Genomic DNA, 16,105 nt, shown 5'->3' with positions numbered 1-16,105 from the left:
ACTTTGGGCCGTGTATACATATTGTGTTACGGATAAGCGCTAAAGGTACGTAAAGCTGTCCCTTCTTTCTTTGGCATGTCTTAGATTTAAGTGACGAATGATATGAGCTTTAGGGTAATTCTATTCATAAGTTTCGAGTGTGATTCATGATTCTTATTCATTTCTTGATGTTAGAACTCCTAAGGTAACTGAGCTATTGCCCCTCGAGTCCTCTATACGTTGGATAGTAGTTGGTATTTAAAAGTTCCTATTCTTAAAGACTCTATAATGATTAATGTCCTTGACTTCCAATAACTGTTTCGCATTATCTTGATACATGGACATATGATTCCTGAGGCTCTATTTGATATAGTTCATATTGACATTCAAAGAGTACTTAACATGACTATTGCCTTGATATCGAGTGTTAGTTAGTCTACTTATCTATTGAGTCTCAGATGATGATTTAGTTGTATATGGTTACTTACTACTCTGCTCGTGCATACTATTATTACATCTTTCACCGAGTCCCGGGCCGGGTATGTTATTATGCACAGTTTCCCTAGATTATTCACCGAGTCCCTTACTAGAGGGCCGGGTATGTTATATGATGATATGATAATGTGATGATACGATGATATGTTTATGGCACCGAGTCCCATGATGGGCCGGGTACTGTATACGTGTACACGACTTTATTCACCGAGTCCCTTACTAGAGGGTCGGGTACGGTATATGTATATGATAATGTGATGATATGATGATATGATTATGGCACCGAGACCCATAATGGGTCGGGTATGGTATATGATAATGATATGCATCAATTTTGTTTCGTAAGGCACAGGTACAGTGATTTCTTGATTATTATACTTGTCTCCTTGAATCTCTACTTCAGTTATGATCCTTCTTATTATATTTAATGCTTTATATACTCAGTACATATCTCGTACTGACCCCCCCTTTCTTCGGGGGGCTGCGTTTCATGCCCGCAGGTGCAGATACTCGCTTTGGTGATCCGCCAGCTTAGGACTTCTATTCAGGTGTCTTGGAGTGCTCCATTGTCCCGGAGCTTAGACTTTTGGTACAGATCCTTTTGATGTACATATATGTTTATCCAGGGGTACGGCGGGGCCCTATCCCGTCATATGTCACTGTTGATACTCTTAGAGGTCTGTAGACATATGTGTGGGTTGTATATATATGTTGTTCAGTTGTGCCTATATGACTTATATTTTGGGACGTTCCCATTCATAGTGGCAGCCTTGTCGGCTTGCGTATATGCATATTTTGGGATGTTGTATGTAGTGGCAGCCTTGTCGGCTTGCATATGCATAGTTGCGACGTTCCCATACGTTATGACAGCCTTGTCGGCTTGTGTACTATGTTATCTGTTGATGGTTGTGACTCCTCAGGAGACAGGTTGCCTTGATATGTATATGTGACAGTCCCGAGACAACGTTTCATTTTTATAGGTTCCATATTATGTTTGGTTGTGGATTGATTATAGATAACAGGTGTGTACACGAGTGTCCAGCTCGAGCACTAGTCACGGCCTATGGGGTTGGGTCGTGACAACATCATCATCGTACATGCTCATCATAACATGCTTATCGTAACATAGTTATCATAATACATGCATAAGGCTTATGAACAACTTTACTTTATCGGGGTGACGTAAGGTCGTGATCCCCCGATTTTATTATGGAGAAATTATTGACATTCTGCCTCACCTTGAAGGAACTAACATAAAGGTGAGTGTGAGCAATAAATAACATCATACCATTTTAGGATCATCATATCATATCTCTTATCTTATATTACCATTCATAGATATAGGCTTTTAGCTTTCCGGAATATAGGAACTCATGAAGAGGAAGAAAAATTGTGTTATGAGATTCATGCCATTAGGAAGAAAGGACTAGCCACACATACCTTTGACTTTTAACCAAAGCTATCGTTCGTTTGTTCTCCTTCGATATCACGTTTCTACCTTAGATGATGGTTGAACAAGCCTTGAATGGAATTACTCCTTTAGCACCAAACCCTACTTTACTTCTTTTTGGGTTTTCTTGAGAAAGATGAACTTTAGTGTGATTCTTACACTTGATTTCGTGAGTTTATGTAGTTGATCACTAATTTCCTTTGGTTTTCTTGTGATGAAAAGTAGAGAGTATTCTAGAGGCTTCTTGAGAGAAATATCGTGGAGTTGAAATGAATTGAATGAGGTTAGGTCTCCTTCTAATGAGTTAAAATCTAAACCGGAATGAACAGTGACTAAGATGCACGGTGGTCGTAAACCCAGTTTACGGTCCGTATTCCAGTTTACGGGCCGTATACCGTGGTCGTATTAAGCATATCAAAACCAGAAAGGTATGCTGAGGATCATGGTGATTTACGATCGCAGTTTACGGGCCGTATTTCAATTTACGGTCCATATTCCAAGTCGTATTTAACCATTTGAACATTTGATAGAAAGTTGAAGTTTTGGAATGTTGAAAGACGATACCATTTTATGGTCCGTAAACTACTTTACGGGCTGTATTCTATTTTACGACCAACTGGGCCGAAGTGCAAATCTGCAACTTTCGCATTTCCAAAACTCATAAGAAGTCATCCCCGTCTTAATAAAACATCTTACACTCATACTCTTTGTTGGTCTATTCATTGTATGTTCACGGAGAAATTTCCGAGGTGTAACATTCTTCCCCTCTTTTGGAACATTCGTCCTCGAATGTTAAGTCAGCGAGGATTCTAGAAAGGTTTTGCCAGAGTTTCCTTTATAATATGGCACTACCATCCTGTCACAATAACCCATAATATCATCCCCTCACCGGGCTACATCACAACATCGGCATACCTATGGCCACACACGACCAAAAGCATAAAAAATAAGCATACATTCCTCATATCTCTTGAATCTCCTCTGGGGGTTGGAATAAATGCGGGTACTTGGACTTCATCTTCTCTCCTGCCTTCCAAGTCATTTCTTCCCGATTGTTGTTCCGCCATAAGACATTGACTGAAGCTACCTCTTTATTTCGGAGTCTTCGCACTTGCCTGTCTAAAATAGCAATAGGCACCTCTTCATAGGTTAGCCTTTTTGTCAATTGCACATCATCTATCGGGACAATCTTTGTGGGATCTCCAATGCACGTGCGGAGCATCGAAACGTGGAAGAGTGGATGGACTGATTCAAGCTCCGAAGGCAAATCCAGTTCATAGGCTACATAACCCACCCTGCGGATAATTTTGTAGGGTCTAATGTATCTAGGACTTAGCTTCCCTTTCTTACCAAATCTCATCACCCCTTTTATTGGCGATACTTTCAAAAATACCCAATCACTAACTTGAAATTCCAAGTCTCGTTGGCGATTGTCTGCATAAGACTTTTGGCGACTTTGAGTTGTTAACAATCGATCTCGGATCACCTTAACCTTTTCCACCGCTTGTTGAATCAATTCAGGGCCTACTAATTGTGCTTCTCCTGTTTCAACCTTCCGATTGGGGATCTACATTTCCTTCCATATAAAGCATCATATGGAGCCATTTGAATGCTGGAATGATAGCTATTATTATATGCAAATTCGATTAGCGGTTAATGATTGTCCCAACTTCCACCGAAATCCAGCACACATGCTCGTAGCATATCTTCCAAGGTCTGGATAGTACGCTCGGCTTGTCCATCGGTCTGCGGATGAAATGCCGTGCTAAGCTTCACTAGAGTGCCTAGACCTTCTTAGAAGGACTTCCAGAACTTAGCTGTAAACTGTGCTCCTCTGTCTGTGATAATAGCTAATGGAATACCATGAAGGCGCACAATTTCCTTGAGATACAACCTTGCAGAATCTTCGGCTGAGTATGTAGTCTTAACTGGGAGAAAATGGGCTGCTTTCGTCAGTCTATCCACAATCACCCATATAGAATCATACCTGCCGCGGGAGCGAGGTAATCCCACGATGAAATCCATGTTGATCACTTCCTATTTCCAAGTAGGGATTTCTATTGCTTGCAATAAGCCTCCTGGCTTCTGATGTTCAACTTTTACTTGTTGGCAATTTGGACACTGTGCTACAAATTCTGCTATGTCCTTCTTCATGCGATTCCACCAATATATCAATTTGAGATCATGATACATTTTGGTCGCACCTGGATGAATGGAATACCGAGAATAGTGTGCTTCCTCTAGAATTTGCCGGCGCAATTCTGCCACCTTCCGCACTCATAGTCTGCCTCGGTACCTAAGAATTCCATCAATTGAAACTTCAAATGGAGACTTCTCCTTTTCATGAGATAGGTCTCTATAATGTCACAATTGGGAGTCTTCATATTGTCGCTCCTTCACTTCTTCATTCAAAGATGAAACTGCAAGATCATTAATGCCGACCCCCGCTGTTACGCCTCGGAAGTTTTCCCGTACTGGTATGATGAGTGTATGGTGTTTCACTAAGTTGGGAATGGCTGATTATGAAATCTCGGAAAAATAATAAAGTTGCAGAGAAATTCACTGCCAGTGGTCGTATATGGCACTATACGGACCGTATAGTGGTTCACAGACCGTATAGTGCACTCGTCCTTCAACCTGCCAAAAATCTCAACTTTCTGGAAATTGTTGAATATGGTTAAATACGACCCAGTTTACGGCCCGTAAACTGGTTTACGGACCGTAAACCAGGTCGTAAACTGCCCTGTCCACCAGCCAAACTCTCTGCTTTTGGAGAATGCTTAAATACGTTCACTAGGACGGACCGTAAATGAGAATACGGTCCGTAAACTGCACATTACGGTCACTGTTCATCCCGACAGAAACTCATTAAACATTAGCTTTTGAGTTATTAAAAGAAACTTAGGCCTCATTTTATTTCATTCATTATTCATGCAACTCAGGAGACCTCTAGAACTTGCCAAATATTTTCTCCACAAGAATTCAAGAGAATCACAAGGAACATCAAGATCAACACCACCAAGCTTATGAAATCAAGTGTAAGAACACCATAAAAGATCATCCAGGTCAAGAAATCCCACTAAGGGTGGAACTAGGGTTTTAGCTAAGTGAAGAATCTCAACTTAAGGATTGTTCAACCTTCATCCAAGGTAAGTTTTATGATTATTCCAAATTGTTTGGAGTATTGGAAAGCATAGACACTTGAAATGTAGAAGAACATAGAAATGGGTTATTAGTGAGTGAATAGTGACATAAATGAATGATAGTGGAATTGAACTATGAATATTGAAGTGTCATGAATACAAATACGTTATAAATGATGTTTATATCATGAAACAAGCATTAAATGCATGAAAACACAAGGATAAGCGAGAGGTAGGAATAAGGGAAAATTGGGGGAAAATGGTGGATTTTGCCAATTGTATGTAAATGACGAATGTTGAGTACGATATTGAGAGTAGTATCATAAATGTTGGGAGTGATATGAAACATGAGAAAAATGGTATGAACGATGGAAGCGTTGTACGACTTTTCCTAGAAATTGTGATACGTTCTTGTAGTTGGTCTATTAATGTTGATATGAATTCTTTATGAAGGTAACGACGCGATATTGAAGGAGAACGAGTGAGCGATATCTTAGCTAAACGACCAAGGTATGTAAGGCTAGTCCCTTCTTTCTGATGGCATGAATCATGTAGCACGAAATTCCTATTCTCTTCATGAGTTCTTATAGCCCGAAAAGCTAAGAGTCTAACTCCTTAATGTCTATATAAGATGAGGAATACGATATGATGATGCTAGTATAATGATGATGTTAATTATCGCTTACACTCACCTTATGTACTAGTTCCTTCAAGGTGAGGCAGAGTATCAATAGTTGTTCCATAATGGAATCGGGGAATCACGACCTTACGTCACGCCGATAGAGTAAAGTTGATCTTGAGCCTTATGCATGTATTACAATGAGATAAGTATTTTATGATGAGTATATTATTATTATGAGCCTTTTATGATAAGCATGACATGAGCATTTCACACCGTGCCTAGTTGGCCGGGCTGTCACCGCCAAGGCGGGCAGCTATACGGATACACCATGACCTTCGGGCATGGGCAGACACCACTAGCGGGCGGCATGAGATGGTACCCAGGACGCGGGAGGCCTGGACGCGGGCTAATATTATTGATTATCACACCGTTCCGACATGGACGGGTAGCTTGCATATGATGCGTATATGTTATGAGGATGAGTATGAGTAAGATGGCACGCATGATTTCCTTTATGATTATCAGACAGATCCAGATATTTCATGTTGATGTGATCACTATATTGTTGATGTTTTCTTTCATTGTTTATGCTTTTCATACTCAGTACAACATTTGTACTGATGTCCTTTCTTCGGACGCTGTGTTCATGCCCACAGGTAGACAGAGAGGAGAGCTTGGCCCAGATCCTCAGTAGCAGTCAGCTGGTTGAAAGCACTCCATTGTCCGGAGGTGCTTAGGATTATCCTTTTGGTATATATATATATATATATGCATATTTTGGGCACGACGGAGTCTTGTTCTGTCCATGTATATACAGTATGTTAGTAGAGGCTCGTAGATACGCAGTGTGGGTTAGATGGTCTCACAAGACGTTTTCATATGCGTGTATATTATTTTGATGGCCGAAAGGCAATTGTATATAAAGTAATTATGTTTGTTTAATTATGATTTTCCTGCAACTGGTATGTAAATTGATAAAAGAATATTAGATGGGCAAGATAAGTAGTAGAGTGTGCGGTGCTCGGTAACTAGCTCCGGGTACCCGTCGTGGCCCCTAGCTGGGTCGTGACAGAAGTGTTATCAGAGCAGTTCGTCCCAGGAAGTGTCTACAAGCCGTGTCTAGTAGAGTCTTGTTTATGGTGTGTTGCGCTCCACGCTAATAAACAAGAGGCTACAGGGCATTTAGGAAGATGACCATCCTTCTTCTCATGAAATCGTGCGATAGAGCCATGCTTAGGATTATGTTGTTCCTAAAAGTGTGTTATGGTTTCAGAAAATGCCGCCAAAGGGAAAAGCTACAGCTGCCCAGAAGGGCAAAGCTACGACAAAGAGGCAGGTGGAAAGAGAGCCTCTGGCAAATGTAGAGGAAAGTGAATCGCAAAGTGAGGCCGCGCCCAATGTGGGAGAGCAGGGAGGAGCCTCAGCTCCGATTCCTCCACCGGGTGTTTCGGGTCAACAAGTGTCCGAGGTCATCCATTTATTGACACAATTGGTTTCCGCTCAGGCACAACGACAGGATGCGGGTCCAAGGGATCGTTCAGCTAGCACGAGAGCCCGTGACTTTATGGCCTTAAATCCTCCAGAATTCTTTGGGACAAAGCCAGATGAAGATCCGCAAAATTTTATCGATGAGATGTTGAGGACTTTAGAGATTATCCATGCTTCCGAGACCGAATCCGTGGAGTTGGCTTCTTATAGTCTTCGCGATGTGGCGGTGTTATGGTATAAGAATTGGGTGATAACAAGAGGAGAAAATATTCCACCTCCCGTGTGGCAAGAGTTTGTAGATGCCTTTATTCGTCACTACTTGCCACCCGAAGTCCGCCGAGCTAGAGCGGACAAGTTCCTGAATTTAAAGCAAAGGGGTATGAGTGCCCGAGAGTATAGCATGTAATTCAACTCATTGGCTCGATATGCTCCGACTATGGAGGCCGACATGGGAGACAGGATCTATAGATTTGTGAGCGGTCTGGGCCCACATTTTTACAGAGATTGTTTGACGGCCTCCTTGCAAGACGGGATGGATATTTCCCGGATACAGGCCCATGCTCAGAATCTCAAGGAACGACAACGACAGCAAAGAAGTGATCGTGATGGTGACAGAAGACAAGGTAAGAGGGCTAGGTCTATGGGAGAGAACAGTGAGTATAGAGAGGGATCGAGACAGGCACATCCCAGGCACTCAGGTCAGTCCGCGACTAGTGCGCTTCCCAGATTCTCAGACGGAAGGTTCGATCGCTCTTTCCAGTCAGGGCAGGGTCAGAGTTCGAGGGCCCCAAGTTCTTAGTATCAGGGAGATTTTAGTCAGAGGAGACCTCCAGTACCGCGGTGTAGCCAGTGTGGCAAATTACATTCCGGACGGTGTCGTCAGGTTTCAGATGCTTGTTATGCTTGCGGGCAAGTTGGTCACATGATGAGAGATTGCCCCTCAGCAAGAGATAGAGTGGGGACTCAACCTACAGGTTCAGCAGCGGGTTCTTCTTCAGCACGCTCGACAGCCCAGACCGCTCAGACTACAGCAGGGAGAGGCAGAGGTAGAGGGGGAGCATCTACTTCAGGTGCTGTTCAGCCCCGTGTGTATGCTTTAGCGGGGCGACAGGATCTTGAGTCTTCCCCAGACGTTGTCACAGGTCCCTTAACTCTATTTTTCCGTGATGTATATGCTCTGATTGATCCGGGTTCTACCTTCTCATATATTACTCCGTATATCGCTGATTGTGTTGGGATGAGACCTGAGCAAATTAAACCTATTGAGGTATTCACTCAGGTTGGTGATCCCTTGATAGCGAGACAAGTATATAAGGACTGTGTAGTGGTTATATGTGATCGTCAGACGAGAGGTAATTTGATTGAACTTGAGATGATAGATTTCGATGTAATAATGGGTATGGATTGGTTGGCATCGTGCTATGCTGATGTTTGTTGCCGGACAAAAGTAGTTCGATTCCAATTTCCGGGAGAGCCCGTACTTGAGTGGAAGGGTAATACGGCTTCCCCAAAGGGTAGGTTTATTTCCTACCTTAAGGCAAGGAAGATGATAGCCAAGGGTTACATTTGTCATCTAGTTCGGGTTCATGATACGGAAACGGAAGTGCCAACTTTCCAGTCGGTTCCAGTAGTGAATGAATTCCCAGATGTGTTTCCCGACGAGTTACCAGGTCTTCCTCCAGAAAGGGAAATTGATTTTGCCATCGATGTATTGCCGGACGCCAAGCCTATCTCTATTCCTCCCTATCGAATGGATCCAGCAGAGTTGAAGGAGCTAAAGGCACAGTTGAAAGACTTGCTCGAAAAGGGTTTCATTAGTCCCAGTTCATCAGCATGGGGAGCACCGGTCTTGTTCGTGCGGAAGAAAGATGGGTCGCTACGAATGTGTATCGATTATAGACAGTTGAATAAGTCGACTGTGAAGAACAGATATCCCCTCCCCAGAATCGACGACTTGTTCGATCAATTGCAAGGTGCTAAATGGTTCTCCAAGATAGATCTGAGATCGGGTTATCATCAGGTGAGAATTAGGGAAGCAGATATTCCCAAGACTGCCTTCAGGACAAGATATGGTCACTACGAGTTTCGAGTAATGTCGTTCGGGTTGACGAATGCCCCGGCAGTGTTCATGAATTTGATGAATAATGTGTTCAGGCCGTTCTTAGACCTTTTTGTGATAGTGTTTATCGACGTTATCCTTGTATATTCTCGCACAGAATCAGAACATGCAGATCATCTAAGAATTGTTCTTGGTGTTCTTCGAGATCGGGAATTGTATGCAAAGTTTTCGAAGTGCGAGTTTTGGCTAAACTCGGTGGCATTTCTAGGTCATGCTATTTCAGATGATGGTATCCGAGTCGACACTCAGAAAATAGAAGCTGTGAAGACTTGGCCAAGGCCTACGACACCTACGAAAGTTCGTAGTTTTCTTGGGTTAGCAGGATATTACAGGAGATTTGTAGAGGGCTTCTCATCTATTTTAGCCCCATTGACGAAGTTGACTCAGAAGTTGGCTAAGTTCCAGTGGAATGATGCCTGTGAGCGTAGTTTTCAAGAGTTGAAAACAGGTTGACCTCAGCACCAGTGCTAACACTTCCAGAGGGATCAAATGGCTACGTAGTATATTGTGATGCCTCCAGTGTGGGATTAGGCTGTGTATTGATGCAGCATGGGAAATTCATTGCATATGCCTCAAGACAGTTGCGAAAGCATGAACAGAATTATCCCACTCATGATCTTGAATTAGCCGCGGTCATTCATGCATTGAAAATATGGAGACACTACTTATATGGTGTGCACGTGGACATCTATACGGATCACAAAAGCCTTCAATATATTTTCAAACAGAAGGAGTTGAACCTGCGGCAAAGGCGATGGTTAGAATTACTGAAGGATTACGATGTGAACATTCTATATCACCCAGGAAAGGCGAATGTAGTGGCAGATGCACTTAGCCGCCGATCGATGGGTAGTTTATGTGGAGTTCCTTCGAAAAAGCGAGAAATGGTTCGTGAGGTCCATCGGTTATCAAGTCTTGGTGTACGACCAATTGATTCAGGAGATGCAGGTATTAGCGTTAATAACCCAACAGTTTCATCATTGAATCTAGAGGTGAAGGAACGACAATATGAAGATCCTCAGTTAAGCCATTATCGAGATCTAGCTCATGAAAAGGGGAAGTCTCCATTCGAAGTTTCCATAGAAGGGGTCCTTAGATATCAGGACAGGTTATGTGTACCGGATGTGGCAAACTTGAGCCAACGGATTTCAGAGGAAGCACATTATTCCCGGTATTCTATTCATCCAGGTGCAACCAAGATGTACCATGATCTTAAATCGATATATTGGTGGGATGGCATGAAGCGAGATATAGCAGAATTTGTAGCCCAATGTCCGAATTTCCAGCAAGTAAAAGCCGAGCATCAAAAGCCAGGAGGCTTATTGCAAGCAATGGAAATTCCTACGTGGAAATGGGAAGAAATTAATATGGATTTTGTGGTAGGATTACCCCGTACGCGAGGGAAGTGTGACTCTATATGGGTGATCGTGGATAGACTCACGAAATCAGCTCATTTTCTCCCCGTTAGAACCACATACTCAGCGGAAGATTATGCTAAATTGTATCTCAAGGAGATTGTACGACTTCACGGTATTCCTTTGGCCATTATCACAGACAGAGTGGCACAGTTCATAGCCAAGTTCTGGAAGTCCTTTCAAGAAGGTCTAGGTACCCAAGTCAAGCTCAGCACGGCGTTCCATCCGCAGACCGACGGACAAGCCGAGCGCACTATTCAGACCTTAGAGGATATGCTACGAGCATGTGTATTGGACTTTGGCGGTAGTTGGGATGAGCATTTGCCTCTTATTGAATTTGCCTATAATAACAACTATCATTGCAGCATTCAAATGGCCCCGTATGAAGCCTTATATGGAAGAAAATGCAGATCTCCAATTGGATGGTTTGAAACCGGAGAAGTACAATTGATAGGCCCCAACTTAATCCAACAAGCGGTTGAAAAGGTTAAAGTGATTCGAGACCGACTATTAACAGCTCAAAGTCGCCAAAAGTCTTATGCAGACAACCGCCGACGGGATTTAGAATTTCAAGCTAATGATTGGGTATTCTTGAAAGTCTCGCCAATGAAGGGAGTAATGAGGTTCGGCAGAAAGGGGAAATTGAGTCCAAGATACATTGGACCTTATCGAATCATCCGCAAGGTGGGTAGAGCAGCTTACGAATTGGACTTGCCTTCAGAGCTCGAATCTGTACACCCAGTATTTCATGTTTCGATGCTCCGCAAGTGTATTGGAGACCCCACGAGGATTGTTCCGATTGATGATGTACAAGTGACAGAGAAGTTGACATACGAAGAAGTGCCCATTGCTATTTTGGATAGACAAGTGCGAAGGCTTCGGAATAAAAAGGTTGCTTCAGTCAAAGTTTTGTGGCGGAACGATAATCGGGATGAAATGACTTGGGAAGCGGAGGAGAAGATGAAATCTATGTACCCCCATTTGTTCCAATCCCCAGAAGAGATTCAAGATGAGACGTCGACGATATGAGGTATGAATGTTTTAATTTTATGTTTTTGGTCGTGTGTGGCCGTAAATGTGTTGATATTGTGATATAGCCCTGTGAGACGATGATATTATGGGTCGTTGTGGTAAATTGGTAGTGCCAAATTACAAAGGAAACTCTGGCAAAAAAAAATTTTTTTTAGAATCCCCGAGTGTCGAACATTCGAGGACGAATGTTCCAAAAGGGGGGAAGAATGTTACGCCTCGGAAGTTTTCTCGTACTGGTATGATGAGTGTATGGTGTTTCACTAAGTCGGGAATGGCTGATTATGAAATCTCGGAAAAATAATAAAGTTGCAAAGAAATTCACTGCCAGTGGTCGTATATGGCAGTATACGGACCGTATAGTGGTTTACGGACCGTATAGTGCACTCGTCCTTCAACCTGCCAAAAGTCTCAACTTTCTGGAAATTGTTGAATATGGTTAAATACGACCCAGTTTACGGCCCGTAAACTGGTTTACGGACCGTAAACCAGGTCGTAAACTGCCCTGTCCACCAGCCAAACTCTCTGCTTTTGGAGAATGCTTAAATACGTTCACTGGGACGGACCGTAAACCAGAATACGGTCCGTAAACTGCACATTACGGTCACAGTTCATCCCGACAGAAACTCATTAAACATTAGTTTTTGAGTTATTAAAAGGAACTTAGGCCTCATTTTATTTCATTCATTATTCATGCAACTCAGGAGACCTCTAGAACTTTCCAAATATTTTCTCCACAAGAATTCAAGAGAATCACAAGGAACATCAAGATCAACACCACCAAGCTTATGAAATCAAGTGTAAGAACACCATAAAAGATCATCCAGGTCAAGAAATCCCATCAAGGGTGGAACTAGGGTTTTAGCTAAGTGAAGAATCTCAACTTAAGGATTGTTCAACCTTCATCCAAGGTAAGTTTTATGATTATTCCATATTGTTTGGAGTATTGGAAAACATAGACACTTGAAATGTAGAAGAACATAGAAATGGGTTATTAGTGAGTGAATAGTGACATAAATGAATGGTAGTGGAATTGAACTATGAATATTGAAGTGTCGTGAATACAAATACGTTATAAATGATGTTTATATCATGAAACAAGCATTAAATGCATGAAAACACAAGGATAAGCTAGAGGTAGGAATAAGGGAAAATTGGGGGAAAATGGTGGATTTTGCCAATTGTATGTAAATGACGAATGTTGAGTACGATATTGAGAGTAGTATCATAAAAGTTGGGAGTGATATGAAACATGAGAAAAATGGTATGAACGATGGAAGCGTTGTACGACTTTTCCTAGAAATTGCGATACGTTCTTGTAGTTGGTCTATTAATGTTGATATGAATTCTTTATGAAGGTAACGACGCGGTATTGAAGGAGAACGAGTGAGCGATATCTTAGCTAAACGATCAAGGGATGTGAGGCTAGTCCCTTCTTTCTGATGGCATGAATCTTGTAGCCCGAAATTCCTATTCTCTTCATGAGTTCTTATTGCCCGAAAGGCTAAGAGTCTAACTCCTTAATGTCTATATAAGATGAGGAATACGATATGATGATGCTAGTATAATGATGATGTTAATTATCGCTTACACTCACCTTATGTACTAGTTCCTTCAAGGTGAGGCAGAGTATCAATAGTTATTCCATAATGGAATCGGGGAATCACGACCTTATGTCACCCAGATAGAGTAAAGTTGATCTCGAGCCTTATGCATGTATTACAATGAGATAAGTATTTTATGATGAGTATATTATTATTATGAGCCTTTTATGATAAGCATGACATGAGCATTTCACACCGTGCCTAGTTGGCCGGGCAGTCACCGCCAAGGCGGGCAGCTATACGGATACACCATGACCTTCGGGCATAGGCAGACACCACTAGTGGGTGGCATGAGATGGTACCCCGGACGCGGGAGGCCTGGACGCGGGCATATATTATTGATTATCACACCGTTCCGACATGGACGGGCAGCTTGCATATGATGCATATATGTTATGAGGATGAGTATGAGTAAGATGGCACGCATGATTTCCTTTATGATTATCAGACAGATCCAGATATTTCATGTTGATGTGATCACTATATTGTTGATGTTTTCTTTCATTGTTTATGCTTCTCATACTCAGTACAACATTCGTACTGACGTCCTTTCTTCGGACGCTGTGTTCATGCCCACAGGTAGACAGAGAGGAGAGCTTGGCCCAGATCCTCAGTAGCAGTCAGCTGGTTGAAAGCACTCGATTGTCCGGAGGTGCTTAGGATTATCCTTTTGGTATATATATATATATATATATATATGCATATTTTTGGCACGACGGAGTCTTGTTCCGTCCATGTATATATAGTATGTTAGTAGAGTCTCGTAGATACGCAGTGTGGGTTAGATGGTCTCACAAGACGTTTTCATATGCGTGTATATTATTTTGATGGCCGAAAGGCAATTGTATATAAAGTAATTATGTTTGTTTAATTATGATTTTCCTACAACTGGTATGTAAATTGATAAAAGAATATTAGATGGGCAAGATAAGTAGTAGAGTGTGCGGTGCTCGGTAACTAGCTCCGGGTACCCGTCGTGGCCCCTAGCTGGGTCGTGACACCCGCACTATCTGAATCGACTACACGTACTCCAAGATTGGCTAATTGATGGAGCTCACGAATCATTTCTTTCCTTTCTGAAGGAAATTCACATAGAATGCCCATGGATCGGCGGCTAAGCGCGTTGGCTACTATATTTTCTTTTCCAGGGTGGTACAAAATGTTCACATCATAATCTTTTAGAAATTCTAACCTCCGCCTCTGCCGCAGGTTCAACTCCTTCTGCTTGAAAATGTATTGAAGACTTTTGTGATCTGTCTAAATATCAACATGTACACCATACAAATAATGCCTCCATATTTTCACGGCATGAATTACCGCAACCAATTCGAGATCATGAGTCGAATAATTCTTTTAATTTTTCTGTAATGGTCTTGAAGCATAGGCAATAACTTTACCATGCTGCATCAATACGCATCCTAATCCGACACCGGAAATATCACAATACACCACGTAATCATCCGACCCTTCTGGAAGTGTTAAGATCGGAGCTGAGGTCAACCTGTCTTTCAACTCTTGGAAGTTGCGCTCACAAGTATCATTCCACTAAAATTTGGCTGACTTCTGGGTTTGCTTCGTCAATGGGGCTGAAATAGATGAAAATCCCTCTACGAACCTTCTATAGTATCCTGCCAAACCCAGAAAACTACGAACTTCTAAGTCGTCGTAGGCTTTGGCCAAGTCTTCACAGCTTCAATTTTCTGAGTGTCAACTCGAATGGCATCATCTGAGATAACATGGCCCAAAAATGTCATAGAATTTAGCCAGAACGCACATTTTGAAAATTTTGCATACAATTCTCGGGCTCGAAGAATGCCAAGAACAATTCGCAAGTGATCTGCATGTTCTGATTCCGTGCGAGAATACACCAGAATATCAACCCAAAAGACATCACTCGGAATTCATAGTGACCATATCTCGTTATGAAGGCCGTCTTGGGAATATCCGCTTCTCTAACTCTCTCTTGATGATAACCCGATATCAAATCTATTTTTGAAAACCATTTGGCTCCCTGTAGCTGATCAAATAAATCGTCAATCCTCGGAAGAGGATATCTGTTCTTTATCGTCACCTTGTTCAACTACCTATAGTCGATACACATTCGTAGAGATTCGTCTTTATTCCTTACAAACAAGACCGGTGCTCCCCACGCTGATGAGCTGGGCCTAGTAAACCCTTTTTCGAGCAAGTCTTTCAACTGCACCTTTAGCTCTTTTAACTCTGCTGGAGCCATTCGATAAGGATGAATGGAAATAGGCTTGGTGTCCGGCAACTCATCAATAGCGAAGTCCATCTCTCTTTCTGGAGGATGTCCTGGAAGCTCATCAGGAAATACATCTGGAATTCGTTCACTACCGTAACTGATTGGAAAGTTGGCGGCTTTGCCTCGGTGTCATGAACCCGAACTTAATGATAAATATAACCCTTGGCTATTATCTTCCTTGCCTTAAGGTAGGAAATAAACCTACCCTTTGGAGATGCTGCATTACACTTCCATTCAAGCACGGGCCCTCTCGGAAATTGAACTCGAACCACTTTCGTTCGGCAATCAACATTAGCGTAGCACGAGGCCAACCAATCCATACCCATAATTACATCGAAATCTAACATCTCCAACTCAATAAAATCAGCTGTGGTCTGGCGATCACATATCACAACTACACAATTTTTATACACTTGTCTTGCTATTACGGGATCACCAACCGGAGTAGATACCTCGAAAGGTTTGATTGGCTCATGTTTCACCCCAATAATACCAGCA

The sequence above is a fragment of the Lycium barbarum genome, chromosome 6, assembly GCF_019175385.1.
Source record: "Lycium barbarum isolate Lr01 chromosome 6, ASM1917538v2, whole genome shotgun sequence".
Taxonomy (NCBI): domain Eukaryota; kingdom Viridiplantae; phylum Streptophyta; class Magnoliopsida; order Solanales; family Solanaceae; genus Lycium; species Lycium barbarum.
The sequence above is the reverse complement of the archived record's forward strand: the minus strand, read 5'-3'. Positions refer to the sequence as shown.